The sequence below is a fragment of the Protopterus annectens genome, chromosome 9.part0 (assembly GCF_019279795.1).
Source record: "Protopterus annectens isolate FY-2018-M chromosome 9.part0, PAN1.0, whole genome shotgun sequence".
Taxonomy (NCBI): domain Eukaryota; kingdom Metazoa; phylum Chordata; order Ceratodontiformes; family Protopteridae; genus Protopterus; species Protopterus annectens.
The window spans coordinates 56,696,865-56,719,026 of record NC_056743.1 but is presented as its reverse complement, the minus strand read 5'-3'; the positions used below and the strand labels follow the sequence as shown (position 1 = coordinate 56,719,026).

General features: G+C 42.5%; 1 protein-coding gene across 1 annotated transcript in view; it reads right to left on the bottom strand.

Moving 5' to 3' along the window:
- The window catches only part of LOC122810494 (neuron navigator 2-like), a 2,968,645-nt gene that overhangs the window by 21,026 nt on the left and 2,925,457 nt on the right, over nt 1-22,162 (bottom strand). The gene's annotated exons all lie outside the window — the stretch shown is intronic.

Genomic DNA, 22,162 nt, shown 5'->3' with positions numbered 1-22,162 from the left:
GGTCTATGTTGGGGAAGAAGAAGAAAATCCCTTAGTCTTTTCTTAGATTCCGAGTACTCATCCTTCCCAATGAAAATGTTCCCTCATTTCATGTAAAGTTTCCCCAAAAGAGAAATCCTCAGGGGGGAGAAGCTGAAGGAATGGATTCCTCAGCATCAGAGTCCTCATAAGGAGGGAAAGAATATTCCTGGTCAGAAGAAGAAACTGAAGAAACAGAAGCCTGATCAGAGGAGTCATAATACACTTCCTGCCTTGGCCTTTTATCTGGAGGGGGATGTGAACCCCTAATCATAGTAAGTAAGTCCTCCGCCATCTTAAGTAACTGTTTCTGAGACTTGGGAGCCAGATCAGAAGAGGCCTGGGCTGCAGTCTTTGATTTGGAAGGAGTCTTTGCCTTTGTCTTTGGCTTTGCCTTTATTAGAAGCTGAGTAAGCCTGAAAACCCCTTCGGAAGCCGGTACCTGCACAGCGGCTCTGGACCCATCCGAAGGAGCATTGTCCGAAGGTCCTGCAACAGAAATATTCAAAGGCCTAGTTGGCTCCTCGTGGGAGTCCGTTTCGGCCATCGGTTCCGAAATGGCTGACGACAGGGGCTGCAAAAGTGCCTCACTGACGACGGCCGAACCTGAAGCTGGCTCTGCTTGTACAATATCGTCTGATTTGGACCTCAGAGGCCTGTCTTTATCCTTGCGTCATTTTCGGACTGAAGTACGTTAAAAAAAATTGTCAGGAGTCAGCCGACCGGCACTTGCGAACTGCTATCACCGCACAGCAAGAAAGACTGGAGAACATGGCGTCGGCTGTCAGCTTTGTACTCCTGGTGCTCTGACGTCAGGGAGCATGGCTGAGCAGTCGACGCCGGACCCAGACTTTGGGATTCTGGCCGACCGAGGACTGCCTGCCGGCAGGGGAGAACCCTACAGTCATGACTGCAACAGTGAAACACGATGAACATCTGATCCATGAGTTGAGACCACTAAACCAGTAGTAACCATTGTAAAACTCATTTGAAATTGAAAAAACTGAACCATTAGAATAGAGGAAGCTATTAGACCAAGCACTTGGAGAATTAATGTCTTGGAGAATTAATGTAACAGGTGTCTGACACATTGAAGGAAGCCCTACACTGAACTGAGTAGGATCTGAACTCTGTCGTGAAGGAGGGAGACTATGCAATGAACTGTATCCAGATGGAAATTGATGAACTGAATGGTTTGGATGGGATTGCAGATTTGATTTCTCCTTGTTGATAGACATCCCCAAAGACAAACAAAGGCACAGACAGCAATTTCTAGACTTAGTTACAGATTCCATTGTTGTGGCAGCCAGGAGCCTATCATCCAAATATGGAAACACTCTAATCCCCTGTAATCACAAATGGGCCTAGATACTGCCATGCACCTGGTGAACATCCAGAGAACAGTAATGAATCTGAAGGGCAGGAGTCTGAGTTGGTAAGTATTGGCTCCCACTTGAAAATGAATGAATCTCCTGGATACTGTGGCAATCTGAAGAAATTTGGCTTTTCAGCCTTTGTGGAGACTTCTCACATATTATTATTTGTTCCAAGGAAATCAGAACATCTGTTCAGGATGAAGAATGCAGCACACCTATTATTACTACATCAAAACTAAACATTTATATATTTTTCTCAAATGGAGAAGTTTTCTTCTTAGTGGATTTATGCTTGCATTCCCCCTCCCAAAGTTTAGAGCTCTATGTAGTGATGGAAGCTGCATGGAAGCTGTGGATACTTTATATAAAGTCATCAATTCAGTGCATTCTGTAGCAGAGTGACATTTTTTTTTATAAATTTGCTAGAATATTTCAGATGACTTAAGAGAACTGGTCTTACACTGCTAGATATAATCAGCAGTCCTACAGTCTTTTGGGGAAATGGTTTCTGCCATTCAGTTCACCATCTGACATTTTTAAAAGCGGACAGACTCAGTATATTTCCAAACTGAAAACAAAAAGTACCAAGAGGAGGTTAGGCGAAATAAATCCATTGTCTGGGATTTTGTGGATTTATTTCGCCTAACCTCCTCTTGGTACTTTTTATTTTCATTTGTTTGGTATTTTGGCATCTACTGAATTCGATATTTCCAAACTGTCTGTCTTCAAAATTTCAGGGACCAGTACTGCAATTCAAGAAACAGCGGAACTACAAGTGCAAAAGGGGAGAAAATGTAGTAGGTCTAAGTGTGCATTATTCTACAGTACTGCCCCCTTTGCAAAGAACAGCAATCGCAGAGTCAGCATGTATAAGCAGCAGGCAAGGGATTGAAATAAGTAGTGAAGTCCTACCACGACTTCCCTGGGTTCACTTCTCTTAGGTGTGTTTGTCTTAGACACAGCTGATGGAACTGAGAACAAGATCAACCTTTTTCCTTAGGATGCAAAGCAGGTACGGTAGTGCAGGAAGGAGATATCTGGGAAGGGATCTGGAAAAGAAGAAAGTACCGTTTTGTACCTACCATAAATGTAGATGTCCGAGTGTAGACACTGCTGCAGTCATTACACTTGGGTTATCCTGCCGTCAGGCGGTTCCCCAGCCGGCCCGAGTTCCAAAGTCTTCGTCCGGCATTGGTTGCTGTCGCCTCCTCCCTGACGTCAGTGCGACAACGCCATTTTCTTCAGTTTTTCTTGCACCAGATGTCAGGTGCCCCCAAATAGGTAGGCAATTCAAATTGCTAATAAAACATACATAAGAAATGCAAACATACTTTCAGCTACCAGCAAATACTCCCCATAGCTAGTAAAATGTAGAGGAACAAGGTACGAACTAGCCAGTAAGAGGGGAAGAAGGGAGGGTAACCTGGACTGCAGCAGTGTCTACACTCGAGCATCTACATTTATGGTAGGTACAAAATTGTACTATGTTCGTGTGACACTGCTGCAGTCATTACACTTGGGTAGAATCCCAAAGATGAGGTAGGGTGGTTGGTTCTATAAGGCATTAGAGGTGGCTATAAGGCCCTGCAGCACTGCAGAGGCAAAGCCAGCTCTGGATTTAGAGTATAGAGGCAGATGGTAATGCTTGGTGAAGGTATGCACAGAACTCCATGTTGCTGCTTCCAAAATATTCTTGGTAGGTACTCCTCTGAGGTAGGCAGTTGAAGTGGCTGTTGTCCTGGTGGAGTGAGATCTAATGCTGTTAGGCACAGGTTTTCCATGGTGCGTATAGCAGAAACGTATGTAATGTCCTATCCATTTGGACAAAGTCTGTTTTGAAATAGCTCTTCCCTGTGCTGCTGCAGCATATGCTACCAATAATTGCTCAGATTTTCTGAAAGCTTTGGTTTTGTCCAAGTAGAAGCGTAACTGCCTGTGAATGTCCATTGAATGCAGTAGTCTTTCCCCTTTATTCTGTGGTTTTGGATAAAAAGTAGGCAAGTGAATGGTTTGGTTTAGACGACACTTGAAACCACATTAGGCATAAACGTAGGGTTAGTTCTTAAGGACACCCTGTCCTGGTTGAAAATGAGGAAAGGTTCCACTGCCATTAGTGCCTGTAATTCTGAAACTCTTTTTGCAGAAGTTATTGCCAGGAGCAGAGCAGTTTTCCAAGAAATGCATTTTAATTCTGCCATGCTAGCTGGTTCAAAAGGAGGTAAAGTTAATTTTTCCAAAACAAAGTTGAGGTCCCAAGTTGGAGTAGGTGCTCTACGGGGCGGTCTTATGTTTTTAGCCCCTCTGAGGTACTGTTTTAGCAAAGGATTAGAGAAAATTGGTGGATCCGTGTTATGTGCAGAGATGGCAGAGGCGTGGATCTTGATGGATGAAAAGGAGAGGCCTTTGTCCAGCATCTCAGTCAAATATTGTAGTATCTGAGGAATGTTTGGCACAAGAGGATCAAGGCTGTGAGCCTGGTTCCAGGCACAGAATCCCTTCCATTTATCCAAGTAGGCTTTCCTGGCACTAGGCCTTCTGGCCTCTAGAATGACATCCATAACTGCTTTGCAGAGCATTGCTTGCGTGGCTAGGGAATCTTCCATGCAGCTAGGTTTAGTGTCTTTAGCTGGCTGTGGAGTAACTGATTGTTGTGCTGCGACAGCAGATGTGGTATTTGAGGCAAAATCCAGGGTGGTCCTTGTGCTAAGTTTTTAAGATTGGGTACCAGTGCTGGCGTGGCCAGTCTGGTGCAATCAGGATCATTTTTGGCTCTTCTTGCCTAGCTTTTATAAGTACCTTTGGGAGAAGAGGCAGTGGTGGAAAAGCATATACTTGTAGGTGTGTCCAGCTGAATGAGAGGGCATCCACTTTCCATGCTTACGGATGGTAACTCCTTGTGCAGAATCAATTCATTAGAAAGGCAAACAGATCTATGTCCGGCCTCCACCATTTCTTTATCATTCTGAATATTTGAGGATTCAATTCCCATTCGTGCGGATCCATGATATTTCTGCTTAAGTCGTCTGCCAGTGTGTTCTTCTCTCCTGGCAGGAATTGTGCTTGTAGATGAACTTGATAGTTTATAGCTGTGCTCCACAAGCTTGTCTGCAGAGGGGGTAGGAGTGAGTGCCCCCTTGCTTGTTTATGTACCACATAACTGTGGTGTTGTCTGTCTTTAGTAGTAGTTGTCCTGGATGCAACAGGTCCTTGAAAGCTATAAGGGCATTTTGTACAGCTAGCATCTCTTTTTGATTGATGTGAAGATGCCTTTGTTCTGCGGCCACTTGCCCTGAATACATTTTCCTGCCCTGTGTGCTCCCCAGGCGTAATCCGATGCATCTGTTGTCAGTGTTTGCCTGGCTGTGGGTTGAGTGAAAGGCTGTCCCTTGTTGAGGTGACAAGCTTGAGCCCACCATCAAAACTCCTGTTGAAGGCAAGGTATTAGTGGTATAACTGTTTCCAAACTGTGACAGTGTTGAGACCATACATTCTTTAGGTACCATTGTAGTTTCCTCATATGCAGTCTGGCATATAGAATTAGTAGTATGCAGGATGCCATGTAACCCAAGGCCTGCAGAATTTTTCTTGCAGGGAGTTGGGTCTTTGTTGCCATCAATTGAAAGTATTGTGTCAGTTGTCCTTGTCTGGCATGAGCAAAGCCATCTGGGCCATTGTGTTCAAGCTGGCACCCAGGAATATTATCTCTTGTCAGGGCACTAGTTTTGATTTCTTTTCATTTACTGTGTACCCCAGGCAACTTAATAACTTTTTTACAAACGCCAGATGCTGTAGAAGAATGTCCTTGCTCTCTGCTTGAATCAGGCAGTCGTCCAGGTATAGGTAAATTTGAATTCCTTTCTGTCTGCAAAATGCAATTACTGGTGCCAGGCACTTTGTGAAGACCCTGGGCGCAGTAGATAATCCAAAGGGCAGTGCAGAGAATTGGTAGTGCATTGGACCAGCTAAGAACCTGAGGTATCTTCTGCAGTTCTGTCTGATAGGGACATGCAGGTATGCCTCCTTGAGGTCCAAAGTCACGAGCCAAGCTTGCTTGCCCAGCATGGGAAGAAGCTGCTGTAATGTCAACATTTTGATTTTCGGAACATCCAAGTAAGTGTTTAGTGAAGAAAGATCCAGAATGGGCCTCCAGGCTTTGTCTTTTCTGGGAACCAGAAAGAGTCTTGAGTAAAATCCTTGCCCTTGTTCCTGTGGTGGTACCTTTTGAATAGCTCCCATGTTCATGAGTGCCATAATTGGTTTTTGGGCCTCTGCCCATTGATTTATTGGCAGATTTGGCATTCCTTTTCATCTTGGCAGAGTGTGAAAGTGGAACCTGTAACCTTTTGAAATAATATTGAGAACCCATTTGTCTTGGGTGATCATATGCCAGTTGTGATAAAGTGCCAGTTTTCCTCCCAAAGGGGCTGCCAAGAGTGAGTTGTTTGGCAGCTGGAGTGGGAAGTCATTGGGGCTGTTTTTTACATGGCTGGTGCCTGTCTTCCCCTTCTTTCTGGCCTGAAGCACCACATTGTCGAGGCCTGTAAGGACTTTGTGGTTGACCTCTACCTCTTGGCCATCTGTATCTGCCCCTTTAAGGTCTGTCATTAACTGGAAAGGACCAATTCTTTGTTGGCCAGTTTCTACTAAATCGAGGAGGCTGACCCTGTAAGAAATCCTTCACTGTTTGCATAGATTTTGCCTTATCCTCCATTTTCTTTAATACCTCTTCTGCTTTAACTCCAAATAAAACATCCTGCTGTAAAGGTGCATCCAGTAATTTAGTTTTAACATAATCTGGTAACGTATGTTCTTTTAACCATGTATGTCTTCTAATGACAGAGCCTGTAACTGCTGCTCTGCATGAGGCCTCTAAAGAATCAAAACCACATTGCAAAGTATCCGAATAAAACAAACACAAACCAGGAAACCGAAATACGGATCCAAGGCAGTAGATAATCTAATAAAACGAAGAACCAGCAGTCTCAGGACAGTAAAAGTTTATTAAATGAAGCGCTTTTCGTCTGGTGTTTTTATAACCATATGGTTGCTTTATGTGGATCATTTATTGATTTTAATCAAACAATGAGACTAATTTAACTTTTAAATTTCAAACTTAGGTTACCCTTTGTGTGATTGGTTAACAGGTCCATCAACAAAGAGCCTAGTACTATTTAAGCTTTTAAGACACAAGTGTGTATTGTCTGAAGAAGTCTGCACATGTTTGCAGATGAAAAGCGCTTCATTTAATAAACTTTTACTGTCTTGAGACTGCTGGTTCTTCGTTTTATTAGATTATCTACTGCCTTGGATCCGTATTTCAGTACATTGCAAAGTATGCTTTCCCACTTGTTCAGCAGCATGCAATAAATCCTGCATTTCTTTAAAATTAGGAAGATCTGTATCTGGAAGCATTTTTTGTTTCAACTGAGACATCAAAAATTGCTGATATTTTAGCATGTGAAACTGGCAATTTAAGGCTCTCATTGCTAAAGTTGCAGACGTATATACTTTCTTTCCCCATCTGTCTAGTGCTCTGGAATTTCTGTCAGAGGGAACTGGGTTCTTTGCTGATGAGGCCTTAACCCCCCCCTTTGGGTCCCTGAGAAATAGTTTCAGGATCAGCAACAGGGCTTTTATACAAAAATATGTGTGAGTCAGGTACTCTGTAATATCTGTCCGGTTTAAGTGGAACTGGAGGTAAGGAATCAGGATTTAAGCTGGATTCAGTGTACACATCATCCACAATATCTAGCGCTGGCGGAATAGCAGGGGGTCTGTGTTGAGGTAATAATAGGAAGTCTCTGAGCCTTTTCTTGGATTCTGAGTAATCCTGGCCTTCCCAATGGAAATGCTCCCTCATGGTATGTAAGGTTTCCCCAAAGGAGTAGTCCTCAGGCGGAGAGGCTGATGGAATAGATTCCTCAGCATCAGAATCCTCATAAGGGGGTAAAGAGTATCCCAGGTCTGAGGATGAATCTAAGGAAATGGACCCCTGGTCGGATGAATCATAATCTGCATCCTGTCTAGGCCTTTTATCAGGTGGGGGATGGGGACCCCTGATCAGAGTGATTAGGTCTTCGGCCATTTTGAGCATTTGTTTCTTAGGCATGGAGGCCTGTCCTGGAGAATGCTGTACTTGTTTCTTAGTTTTTAAAGGAGGCTTTGACTTAGGAGAGGGTTTAATGCTTAGCTGAGTAGGTCTAAAGACACCCTCTGAAGCTGCGGGTAGCTCAGGTACTCCGGATCCCTCTGCAGGATCGGTTTTGGTCTGCTGAAAAGCTAGTGCGTCCGAAGGCCCAGCCATCTCCACGTGGGGGTCGGGGGCAACCTGTGGTTCTGTAGAAGCAGTCGTCAGGGGCTACGAAGGTGCCTCACTGAAAACCGGAGAACCGGTGACTGGCCTAGAAGAGGCTTTGTCGTCAGTTTTGGGTCTCGGATGCCTGTCCTTGTCTTTGCGCTTTTTATGAATACCAGTCGTCGGAAGTTCTGACGGCATGGTATAATTAAATTTTCTGCCAAAGTAATGTCGGGCAAAATCAAACAGATGTTTAATAGTGCGCTTATTAAACCTAGCACAAAACCGACAACTAGTAACGTCGTGGTCTGGGCCTAGGCATGGGATACAATAAGAATGGAAATCCTTATGAGGTATTTGCTTCCCACAAGAAATACAGTTATTAACTTTTACTAACATCGGTCTGAGGCAAGAAAAAGTTTCCCCAATGGGGTACTTAGCTTTGTAGAAGACTTCGGTTCTGGACTCAGAATGAAAATCTCAGGAGTAGGCCGACCGGCACTTGTGAACTGCTTCTGCTTTGGGCACCGTGCGGCAAGAAAGACTGAAGAAAATGGCATCGGCTGCATCTTATATACCCCTGTTGCACTGACGTCAGGGAGGAGGTGACAGCAACCGACGCTGGACCAAGACTTTGGAACTCAGGCCGGCTGGGGAACCGCCTGACGGCAGGATAACCCAAGTGTAATGACTGCAGCAGTGTCACACGATGAACATGGTAGGAGTTGAGGTTCAATTCAAACAAATGCAAAATACTGCACTTGGGACTGTGATGAATCATCTAGGAGGAGTGAAACCGGACGTTATCAGAGAAAGAAAAAAATGGAGGTGTTGACTGCACCTAAAGTGGATCAATGGGAGGAGAGAAAAAGGACATCAAACAGAAGGCTGGAATGTCAGGATGTATCCTTAGATATATATGACAGAGGTGAAGAAATATAGCCATAATCTAGAAGACCTTCATTACTTGAAACCAGGATAGAAGGGAAGAGGGAATGAGCATGACAATTGTACACAAGATCCTGTCAGGAAGAATGAAGGGGCTATTCTGAACAGGAAGAATGAAGGGGCTATTCTGAACAGGAAGAATGAAGGGGCTATTCTGAACAGGAAGAATGAAGGGGCTATTCTGAACAGGAAGAATGAAGGGGCTATTCTGAACAGGAAGAAAGAAGGGGCTATTCTGAACAGGAAGAATGAAGGGGCTATTCTGAACAGGAAGAATGAAGGGGCTATTCTGAACAGGAAGAATGAAGGGGCTATTCTGAACAGGAAGAATGAAGGGGCTATTCTGAACAGGAAGAATGAAGGGGCTATTCTGAACAGGAAGAATGAAGGGGCTAATCTGAACAGGAAGAAAGAAGGGGCTATTCTGAACAGGAAGAATGAAGGGGCTATTCTGAACAGGAAGAATGAAGGGGCTATTCTGAACAGGAAGAATGAAGGGGCTATTCTGAACAGGAAGAATGAAGGGGCTATTCTGAACAGGAAGAAAGAAGGGAAAGGCAGAAGCAAAGGCAGCAGACTGTAGGGCCTCCGTGGATCTTTAAAGGTACTTTTTCACAAGACCGTTATGGACCACTAGAATGGACTACAGGAACAAGTTGTGGAGAGGGAATGAGGCATGGATAAGAACGTGGAACAGGCTGAAAAAGCATAAGGAGGAGGGTATTGATGTAAAGGTAGAATGCTAAGCTACTTAAAATGGCAGAATGGGTAAACTTACTGCTTCTTTCTGCCATCAAGCAAATGCAATGTATTATCACTCCTCCCCACAGTTTCTCTGTTTGTAATCTTTCTTCATTTGTTAAAAAGTCTTGTGTCTTGTAATATAATTGTATCTACATCACATGTATTACCACTCCAAAATCCTTATTTTTTTTACTATATTTCAAACACTATTCACATTTACAGAAAAGCAAGCTAAAGTTTTCATTTTCCCTTTTCCTGGGATTCCTGTTTTCATAGGTTCATAGGTAATTACTAGGCTAACTGCCTTAATGGGCCATTCTAATCCCAGCTAATTTCCCTCCCACAGGTGAAAATCAAACAGTGCACCTTGTGTCTGAGTCAACACCTTAACCCTTATACCATCCCCCAGCCATTAGCTGTACATATTTTTTATCCATTTCCTTGTCCTTTAACATTTCTTTTACCAGTAGAATTCTTCTTCTTTTACTATCTCCCAATTTACGTCTTTTTCATCATTTCAAAGTCTTCTTATATGTCTTTATTATTTTCTCCATGTATTTTGTTTATTTCTACTTTAAAATGTATTCCCTTTGTTCGTTTACTTATCTTTCTTCTTCTTCTTTCTCCTTACTCTTTTTACAAACCGTCCATCCATAAATGTCCAGTTTTGTTAAATTTATAACATTTCATTTACATTTTTTGCATCATGTCCCATCTCCCCAAAAATATAACATTTTCTTTATTTACAGTTACATATCAAATGTCCTTTTCTGCATATATTTTCTTTTTCATCTCACCACTCTTCTTCATCGTCTCTACATCCTCCATTTGTATTTTCTCCACAATTACCCCCACCCACCCAGAAATATCTCCTTCATTTGCTGGCGCACTCTGCATCACCATTTCTTTAAATAAATTATCCTGCAACCCTTTCGACTGGTGGGATGTAATCATACATCAACATTTCATTTGCTGACTCACTCATCCCCATCAAACAGATTTCACTGAAACATCCTAGAATGCTGCATGTATTCTCCAGTCACAATATTGGCTTTCTCCTCCATTTATTTCATTATCTGCCTCAATGTTTCTCCAGGCTACTACACCTGGAACAACAAACAGGAGGTGCTCGTGCAAAATGGGTCCCACTAGCAACAACAAGTAAGGGACGTTCCCAGATGCCCTGGCCAAATTTCCCCTAGTAGTACAAAGATTTATTTATTGACATTTGTTGACTGGGAAAGTCCACTGAGCTTGGGACCCATTTTCGGTGGGGGCCCGAGGAGAAAAGCTCCAAGATCATTGTAAAGAAACAATTACTTACAAAGCAAGTGAAATAATGTAGAAAACTAAACAGCACATATGTTGTAAAAAGGCACAATACAGTAACAATGGAAGATTAGCATGTAGAAAAATTAAACAGCAATATTTAACAATAAGAAATATTTAACAATACAGCTCAAATTAAACAGTTAGAAATATTTAACAATACAGCTCAATTTTTTTTCTTTCAGGGGAGACCACCTTGGGTGAGAGGCTACTCACCTAGTGGGACTAACAAAGGTTAACAAAGGATAAATAAATAAACACAAGTAAAAACAAAAATAAAATTGCTTTCAGCTACTATTTGTGCCAATTATTCATACCACTTTTTAAAGTACTTTTTTGTGTGGTACTTTTCATCTGTTTTTTTCAACACTGTAAAATATTTATTTTTTTCACCGCTTTTCATTTCCTATTCTTCCACTTCATCTCTGTCTATGCCCCCTGCAGCACATATTTGTCTTTAGGACATTTCTTTGCCACACTTATTAATAATCCTCTAAGTTTTCCTACAGAAACCTATAGCACAAATCTTAATTTTTTATAAAATTCACCCACAATCATTCACATAGCTTTCAACCTTCCATGTTTCATAATGTGGAACAAATGGGTAAAATGTGGAACATCTTACAAATTAATAACTAAATATACTTTTAGCTTTCCTTTAAAACTTCTTTCTTGATACACATGCATGCTGTTTTAACCTTCTGTATAATATCTGTCATTTGCTTGTCTTTTAAGACGGAAGTCATTCTCAAAATAGTATACTAGTCAAATAATGTACCATTACAATTGCTCAAGACAGGTTACCTTTTTCTGATTGTTTTTTGTTTTAACTATCTGCCGAGGCCAAGTCCAGCCCACTCATTTCGCCTTCACTTTGCTTGGGCTCACTCTGCTCCCCTACCCTTCCCCATTTCTCACCCACCTCCACTGCTTGTAAATTTTTTCGCCTAACCCCTCCCTTCACTTAACATTCTCCAATCACCAACCTCTACACACAGTCATCCACACACTACTCACTCTGCACTTCCCTCCTTGTTATTCTATTACACTATTCCTCCCTCTAACTCAGGGGTAAGGCAATTAATTTTCCCAAGGGGCCACATGAGAAATTCAAGCTGTTTTGAAGGGCCAGACCAATAGACTGAACTTAGTTCTGCGACCTATTAATTTTATCACTTTACAAACAGCAGTAAATTGTATGGTGCTGCTACTGGTAGATGTTACGATTAGGCTATGAAAATGTGAAACAGGCGTAGTAAAAACACCACCATTACATCACTATTTAAATCAACAGTTAGCCTAGTACTGCACTAATCTATGAACCTATTGTATTTGGATTTAATTTAAAACTTATTTCAAATTTTATAGCACAAACACCGATAGATATTTGCTAAGTGAACCAATACAGTCACACAATGAAAACAGACTTTGCATTAAAACTTATCTGCCCTTCAAACTCATTTTCATTGAAACAGCATTGAAACTCACATTCAAAGAAAATGCATATGGCCAATGGTGATGTTTCCCTTTGGGCTGTTTTTCAATCATAGGCCCCTTGCACATTTTTAGGACCATGCATACATGAATACACTTTCCTGATTGTATTAAATTATATTCCCTGTATAATACAGCACAAAGTTAGAGCATGTTTTAATTTTGCAGTTTCAGACATTTTTCCAGTAAGCAATGAAACAAAATATAGGAACCTAAAATGAAAACCCTGCCCATTTCAGAACATTTCATCAGTAAAAGTCTCTACTCAAACTTCTGTCATTACAATCAACCAACATCAATCAATGCCCAAACTCTTTGGCAGAATAATCTCACATTAAATAGATAAAGTACAACACAGTATGGGATCAGCAATCCATCTACATACTGTGGCAGTAGAACCCACAGCCTTCTGCATCAAAAGCAAGTATACAACCTGTTGTGCTGCTTACAATGCTTTTAAATACTTTACCACAATATTGATTATCATTTGCTAAACAGTTGCACACTGTAAACAGACTTGGCATACGCAGCAGTAAACTTCTCTTCCCCTGAAGCTCTCAGCTCCTTGTAAAATGCACTTGACATTCACTCTTGCAGAATGCACTAGACACTCAACCATATCTCTCAACTCTGAAGCACAAGAAAACTGGAAAAAGTCAAATTTTATAAGGGGGGGGGGGGCGGACACAAAGGCTCAAAACTAGGGACACAATTTAAATATAGCTTGCACATAATCTTAGAAAGTTGCTAGGATAAAAGGTTTTATGTTACTGTACCATGCATTTCCAGAAAGATGGTCACAATCCATTTCTCGCAATGCACTGTTTGTTAAAATAGGGTCAGTACCCATCCTCCAAACAGCCTTATAAAAAGCAGTTTCTCAGTGGTGGTAGGGGGTAGAGAATTCAGGCTCTTGTTTCTTGTGCATAAGGTACAGGGTTTGAGTCTGAGCAATAACACTTACCACCAGTTATCCCTATTCGGGGCATTTTACACACACACACACACACACACACACACACACACACACACACACACACACACACACACACACACACACAGACACTTGTTGCACTGATTCCATGCAGCAGCAACAAGCCGAACAGCTAAATTCCCTCCTTTAGAAGCAGCAGCTAAATTCCCTTAAGCAAAGAACGAATGTTAAATCCAAATCCTGCACAGTAAGAAAGATGTACGCACTGATGCAAATCAGATAATTCCAGGGGTTTTGTCTGATTTCTCCTGGGCCAGTCATGGACAGCCAAAGGGCTGGATGTGGCCCACGTGCCGTACAATGCCCGGGTCTGCCCTAACTCATATCACCATACTAGCACTATTTAAACTCACCTCATTTAAATCTAAATCTTTCTCCTTACTTGAAACTCCAACAAAACTAACCAGGACCTCAACACCTAGCCTAACAACCATAAACTATATATAACTGTCACTGCTCTTCCACACTTCTCTTCTAATTCTTCTCTTTCTGGCCTCTAATTTAACATCTTATCACCGTCCCCTACTTACAATCTTCTCCCTCTTACTGCCTCATGTCCCTTACCACTTCGTACTAAAGTCATAAACTTCAACACAGTGCCAAACCTCTAACTCCAAAGAGGCTTTTTTCACATACAGTTATGTACGCCAGTTTACTACACCCCAACTACTACACAAATATACTAAACTACCAGTCAAGCACTCAAACCCCTTACTACATTCAGGTACAAACCTCAGACTTAGGGATGATATCCATCCAAACCCTGGCCCCCAAATTAATCAGCAACAACAAGACACATCACCCCTTCCACATGTTCACATTACTATCAATCTAGCCCACAAAAAAAAATCAGACCTTTTACTTCTAAGCATGAATCTCAGGAGCCTAGCAAATAAAATACACAAATTGCATGCCTCTTCCACTATACTGCTCTGATATAGCAGCTTTAACTGAAACCTAGCTAAAACCTCAGATAAGCAACAACAGAATATTAACACAAGGCTACATCATCCATAGACCAGACAGATTAAATAAACGTGACATGGTGGAGGCATACATATTTATAAAAACACACACACAAACTTGAATGCCTAGAACCAAACCTTCCAAAATTCAAAAATGCTGAGCTAGTATTTAGTTGACCTGAAATAAATCCCAATGAATACATAACTATTACAGCAGTTTATATCCCCCTCCTGGAAAAGTACAGTTTTGTACCTACCATAAATGTAGATGTCCGATAGGAATGCATCTGCAGTCCTTACAAATGGGTTGTCCTGTCGTCAGGCAGCCCTTCGGTCGGCCGGATTCCAAAGTCTGGGTCTGGCCTCGGCTGGTGTCGCACTTCACCCGACGTCATAGCTGCAGTTATTCGGGTATAAAGGCATCAGCCGACGCCATTTTCCTCAGTGTTTCTTGCCCCAGATGCCAGGTGCCCTCTTGGAAGGCTAAATTTGGATAAATGCCAATGATTCCAAATAGTAGAGAGCAAACACAAAAAATAAGCATGTATGTACATATATACAAACAAATACACCATAATAGATCCCCCCCAAGCTAGCTGAAGGCTGGCAAATACCCTAGGAGTACCTCAGAGGGGAAGGTGGGTGGGTAATCCTGACTGCAGATGCATTCCTATCGGACATCTACATTTATGGTAGGTACAAAACTGTACTATGTCCTTCAAGGATGCATCTGCAGTCCTTACAAATGGGTAGAATACCATAGCTAAACAAGGGTAGGAGGAAAGAGTAGAGATTATGGTGTAGGATCCCTTGCAAAACAGCAGTGGCAAAAACCTGCTCGGGATCTAGAGTATAAAGGTAAATTGTAATGCTTGGCAAATGTATGCACGGAGGTCCAAGTAGCAGCCTCTATAATGTCCTTGGTAGCCACTCCTCGTAAGAAAGCTATGGTAGTGGCTGTAACCCTTGTGGAGTGAGGCCTGATGTTCTCTGGAGTTTTCTTTCCATGGTAGGAGTAACAAAATCTAATGCAATTTCCTATCCATTTGGAGATTGTCTGTTTTGAAATTGGTTTTCCTTTCTTTCCTGTGGCATATGCTACCAGAAGCTGGTCAGTTTTTCTATTGGACTTAGTCCTGTCCAGGTAGTAGCGTAACTGTCTGTGTACATCCAAGGTATGCAAAAGTCTTTCTCCCCTGTTCTGTGGGTTTGGGAAGAATGTAGGTAGGTGGATAGTCTGATGTAATGATACTCTGGATACCACCTTAGACATAAATGTAGGATTTGTTCTCATGGACACTCTATCTTAATGGAAGATCAGGAAGGGTTGCACTGCCATTAATGCCTGTAGTTCAGAGACCCTTCTTGCTGAAGCTATTGCCAGCAGGAAAGCAGTCTTCCAGGATAAGTATTGTAATTCTGCTGTTGCTGCTGGCTCGAAAGGAGGAAGTGTCAATTTTTCTAGCACAAAGTTCAAGTCCCATGCTGGCAATGGTGGTTTTCTGGGAGGTTTTACATTTTTAATTCCTCTCAGAAACTGTCTGAGCAGGGGATGAGAGAAGACAGGAGGATCCAAGCTGTATTCTGCTGAAATAGCTGATGCATGTATCTTGATGGAAGAATAGGACAGGCCTGTGTGGAAGAGCTCTGCCAAGTACTCCAGGATGTTGGCCATGTTTATCAGAGTTGCATCTTCTCCCTTTGCAGTACTCCAAATGAGATATCTTTTCCATTTTGCTGCATAATTCTTTCTTGTTGAAGGTCTGCGAGCCTCCAGGATTATGTCTTTAACCCTTTGGGATAAATTTGGGTTAATTGCTGTTATGTAATGTTCCAGGCAGTTAGCTGCAGAGTTTTCAGGTTTGGATGCAGGATGTTGTAGTTGTTCTGTGTTAACAGTAATGGGATCAGGGGTAGTGTCCATATTTGTTCCCGAGACATGCTCCTCAGCAATGGGTACCAATGTTGTCTTGGCCAGTCTGGAGCTATCAGAATGATCCTTGGACGGTCCTCTTTGATCTTCAGAAGCACCTTGTGCATCAAAGGAAGTGGTGGGAATGCGTATGCTGTCAGGTTTTTCCAACTGAAAGATAGGGAGTCCACCTTCCAAGCAAGTGGGTGGTACGTCCTTGTGCAGAATTTCTTTAGCTGGTGATTGACTGGGGATGCAAACGAGTCTATTTGTGGTAATCCCCATTCCCTTGTGATGGCTTTGAAGATGTCCGGATGAAGCATCCATTCGTGGGCATCTGTGGTTGTTCTCCTTAATATGTCTGCTAGAATGTTTTCTTTTCCCGGTACAAAAATTGCTTGTAACTGAATGTTGTAGCTCAGGGCCACATCCCATAGGTCCAGTGCCAGCCGGCATAGAAGATATGAATGGGTGCCTCCCTGTTTGTTGATGTACCACATAACTGTGGTGTTGTCTGTCCTTATCATCAACTGACCTTCTTGGAGAAATGGTCTGAATGACTGGATTGCCAATTTTACTGCCAGCATTTCCTTTAGATTTATGTGTAGGCGCAGCTGGTCTTGAGTCCATAAGCCTTGTATGCACTTGTCCAGCATGTGTGCCCCCCAACCGAGGTCTGAGGCATCTGTCGTGATGGTTTGGCTTGGTTGGCTGTTGCTGAAGGGCAATCCTGTGTTTGATTGACAGGCCTGAGCCCACCATAGGAACTCTTGTTTCAGGCATGGGATTATTGGGATTTTGGTTTCTAGGCTGTGCTTGTGTTGGGACCACAAATTCTTTAGGTACCACTGTAGCTTTCTCATATGCAGTCTGGCATGAGGGACCAGAATTATGCAGGATGCCATGAAGCCTAGAGCTTGCAGTACTTTTCTTGCAGTTAGGTGGTTCTGCTTTGTTAATGCCAAGAAGTAGAGAGGTAGTTGCTCTTTCTTTTCTGCAGTTAGGAATGCCATTTGTTTTGATGTGTCCAGCTCTGCACCCAGAAAGGTTATTCTTTGGGATGGAATCAGCCTTGACTTTTTTATATTGACTGTGTATCCCAAGGCTTGCAGCAGGTAAATGACTCTTTGTAAGTCTTCTGTCAGCTTGTTTTTGTTGTCCGCTTGTATCAGGCAGTCGTCCAGGTAGGGATAAATTTGGATTCCCTGAAGTCTGCAATGAGCAATTACTGATGCCAGGCATTTCGTGAACACTCTGGGCGCAGTAGATAAGCCAAAGGGCAATGCTGAAAATTGATAATGCTCTGATCCTGCAAGAAATCTGAGGTATCTTCTGCAAATTGGTCTTATGGGGACAAGCAGGTATGCCTCCTTGAGATCTAGAGTTACCAGCCAAGACTCCTTGCCCAGCATGGGAAGAAGCTGCTGTAGGGTCAGCATTTTGAATTTTGGAACAATAAGGAATGTGTTTAAAGCGGACAGGTCTAGAATGGGTCTCCATTTGTTTTCTTTTCTTGGTACCAGGAAGAGTCTGGAGTAAAATCCCTTTCCTTGCTCCATAGATGGTACCTTTTTCACAGCCCTCATTCTTAATAGCTGAGATATTTGCTTTAGAGCTTCTGCCCTCTGAGTAGGTGGTAGGTTTGGCATTCCTCTCTTCCCTGGTAGAGTATGGAAATGGAACCTGTAACCTTGGTCTATAGTTTGCAAAATCCATTTTTCCCTTGTGATGCAATGCCAGTTTTTTGAAAATAAGGTTAGTTTTCCGCCTAAGGGTGCTTCTAGTTGTTCCCTGGTTGGCGGTGCCACTTTCAAGTCACTGTGATTGAGTTGTTGTAGTGGTGGTGGCTGCGTCCGTGCCTCGCTGGTTGTTACCTTGCCAATGGCGTCCCCTGTAGGCACCCATGGATTGGTTTCTGCCTCTTGAACGCCTATTCCTGCCTCTCTGAGCCTTAGAGGAGTCCGGAAAGGACCAATTCTTGGAGGGCCAGTTCCTGCTAAACCTTGGAGGTTGAACCTGTAAGAAATCTTTCACCGTTTGTACAGATTTCGCCTTCTCTTCCATCTTTTTTAGTACCTGCTGAGCAGGGGAACCAAATAAATTGACCTTGTCCATGGGTGCATCCAAAAGCTTTGATTTGACATGGTCTGGTAATGCCTGTTCTTTCAACCATGCATGTCTCCTGATAACTGTGCCAGTCATGGCTGATCTAAAGGAAGCCTCCAGTGCATCATAGCCACATTTTAAAGAATGGTTACTAACCTGCTGTATGTTATGTACCATTTCCTGAACATATTTTTTATCTAAAGATTCTTCAGAGGAAAGCTTTTTAGTTAACTGGTCAAGCATAAACTCTTGATATTGAATCATATGAAATTGGCAGTTCAAAGCCCTAGGTGACAAGGTAGCAGAAGTGTAAACTTTTTTACCCCATCTCTCTAAGGACCTGGATTCCCTTTCAGAGGGGAAGGGGTTCTTAGTAGAAGTAGCAGCTACAGCTTTAGGGCCCTGGGAGATAGTCTCTGGATCTGCAAAAGGAGCCTTGTATAAATGGTGATGAGTGTCCCGGACCCTGTAGAACCTATCGGGCTTAGCAGGAGCCGGAGGTAATGAATCAGGAGCAGTGCAAGCATCATTAAATGCATCATCTACAACAGAAAGAACTGGAGGTATAGCTAAAGGCCTATGTTGTGGTAAATGTAGAAAGGTTCTAAGCCTTTTCTGGAGTCTGAGAAATCTTGGCCCTGCCACTGAAATTGTTCCCTCATAGCATGCAAGGTTTCCCCAAAGGAAAATTCCTCAGGTGGAGAGGCTGAAGGAATGGACTCTTCAGCATCAGAGTCTTCGTAGGGAGAATAAGAAGCCTCAGGAGGGTCTGTATGTTCTGATTCATCAGAGGAACCATCAGTGGATACTGGTTCAGGGGGTTCTGCTCTAGGTCTCTTTTCTGGAGGTGGGAGAGAGGACCTGTCTGGATGAGGCTGGGATCCACGAATTAAAGAAATTAAATCCTCAGCCAAAGAAAGCATATGAGAGCTAGTGCTGGGCCTGTGTGAGGGGGGTTTGGCAGGCACAGTTTTTGAAGCTTTGGCTGCTTTAGCCCTGGCAAAGGCCTTAATAGACATGGCTGCAGGAGGCCTAGCAGCTCCATGTGCAGGGGTTGAAATATCCAGGGGAATTGTGTCTGATAACTCCTGAGAAACCGCAACAGAAGGCTGGATTTCAGAAGCCGATTCTACCAGGTTAGAGGAGGCCTCGGTAGAAGGCATGGTTTCGGCTGGAGAAAGAACCGCTTGCTCGGTTTTGGCCGAAACCGAGACACTCGCGGTTTGCTTAATGGCGGTTTCGGCAGAGACCGCGGACCGTGAGTGTCGGTCCTTTTCTTTTCGTTTTTTGGAAATTTGCATTGTTGGAGGATCCGACGGCATAATGTAGGCAAAATCAGAGCCAAAAATTTGTTCAGCAAACTCCGACCGACGTCTAAGCGTCCGTCGGTTAAAAGAAGCAGAGGCTAGACAAGCTGCTACGTCGTGGTCTGGGCCTAAACAATGTATACAGTAGGAGTGGAAATCTTTATGAGGTATTTGTTTCCCACAAGATAAACAGTTATTCACTTTCTCTGACATCGGTTGAGGCAAGAAAGAGTCCCCAACGGGGTACTTAGCTTTTTAGAAGTTTTCGAAGTAGTATTCGGTAGTAGTAATCTCTGGATCTGACCGACCGGCACTTACGAACAGCTTCTGCTTCGGGCGCCACGCAGCAAGAAAGACTGAGGAAAATGGCGTCGGCTGATGCCTTTATACCCGAATAACTGCAGCTATGACTTCGGGTGAAGTGCGACACCAGCCGAGGCCAGACCCAGACTTTGGAATCCGGCCGACCGAAGGGCTGCCTGACGACAGGACAACCCATTTGTAAGGACTGCAGATGCATCCTTGAAGGACATCAACCCCACCATAATCGAGGACTTCCTCCGCTGGTCATCCTTAATATTTAGTCAGGAAACCATAACAATGGGAGACTTTAATACGGACTGACTAACATACATCTCAGATAACCCCACAAATTTCATTAACTTGTATGGATTCTCTCAGTTAATACAATCCCCAACTAGAGTTGACGAAAAAAATGACAGACAGTCAATACTAGACTGGATTTTAACAAATAAACCCTCACTTACCTACCAGTCAGGTTGCCTCCCAGACAGCATTAGTGAACACCTGCCAACTTACCTTATCAGACATCTACACTCCTCCAAAAATACTACATACAGACAAACACGCAACAGAAAAAAATTGTCACCTCAAACATTTGTATCCACTGTCCACCAGCACTGTGTCTGGACCCCACTAACATCACTTACTCTAGATGTTGCCATATTGTTCTTTAATAATACATTCTTAGACATACTGAAAAGCCAAGAACCTCATAAAACTATTAGAGTAAAGCCAAACTATGTTCCCTGATTTACAAAAGAACCAAGCAGGTACTTTAAACCAGAGATGAAGCTTGGGTACAATATCAGTCCAATAGAAATCAAGCCACCCTACATTACTATCGGCAACAAAGAAATAAAGCTAAGAAACGAGTCAAGAATGACAAAAAATCCTGTTTCATTCAACTCAACAAAATTACCAAAACAATCCCAAAAAATTCTGGGCTACTATAAAACGACTACTAAAACCTGGTCAATCCCTGACCTCAACACCCAACACTACAAACACTATGGACAGTATAGCTACTCAATTTAATATTTATTTTACTAACTCCATATCATCTCTAACCAAAAATAACAGCAATGCTCTTCTAACCATTCCCAAAGGTTCCAATGAAACAATCAATGTCTTCTCCTTCCAGCCCTTGCAAACCAGCATCATAAATAAAGCTCAGCAAACTTAAACCCACACCCCGTAATCTACCCTCTGAATATCTCAACATAGCTGCTGATGCCACCTCTTATCCAGTCTCTATTCTAATCAATCTACTCCATAACAAAACAGCATGCGCCATAAATCTGGAAAATATCCTGTATCATACCATTACATAAAGGTGGGACCTCTACACACCTCTCCAATTACAAGCCAATTCCAATATTATCTCTTGCATTTCTAAAAATGTATACATTACCAACTCATGAACTACTTACAATCCAATAAACTTCTGACCAATTCCCAACATGGCTTCTGACCCAACCATAGTACCACTACAGCCCTTTTAAGATTCACAAACAAAATTAACCAATTCAGAAATAATGGTCAATTAGTCTCATAGGTTCGTACTAAGCTAACTGCCCTTGCGAGCCATTTTAAGCCTAGCCAATTATCCCTTGTGAGACTCAAACCCCACATCTTGTGTTTGTAAGGCAAACACCTTAAACATTAGGCCACCTTCCTAGACATGTCCAAAGCATTTGATATGGTCTCCCATCATAAACTCCTCAACAAACTCTTAACTCTAAAACAAAGCCGTTCTGCTCTTACATGGTTCCATGACTACCTGTCTGACAGACAGAAAGCTGTCAAATGGCAACATGATTACTCCTCTCTGCTACCTGTTACATTAGGCATTTCTCAAGGTTCAATCCTAGGTCCACTCCTATTTACTATCTTCGCCAATAAGCTCCATACTGCTACCCATCTCATCACAATCATATAGTATATGTAGATGACTCCACACATGTCTGTGCAGACCACTCACTCTTTCAACTTCAAGAAATAACCCAGGAGTCCTTCTCAGCTGTAGAATCTTGGCTCTCAGACTCTCAATTCTCAATCCCAATAAAACTAAATTAATGCTCCTTTCAAACAAAACTTTCTAATCTATTCAGCCATTAATATTAAGAGAGATCCAGTATCACATACTAAGCTACTCCGTGTTGCAATTGATCACATGAAATTCGATAAACACCCGTCCCTATTCCTAAAAAAGTTCATATAAAACTAGGTTCTCTATACAGAATCAAACCCTAACTCACCAATTCCACAAAGCAAAATATAAGCCAAGACTAACCTATTCTCTACCATACTTTATGCCTCTCCTATCTTTACCAACCTGAAGAAAACAGACCTAGCAAAATGAGATGCCTGT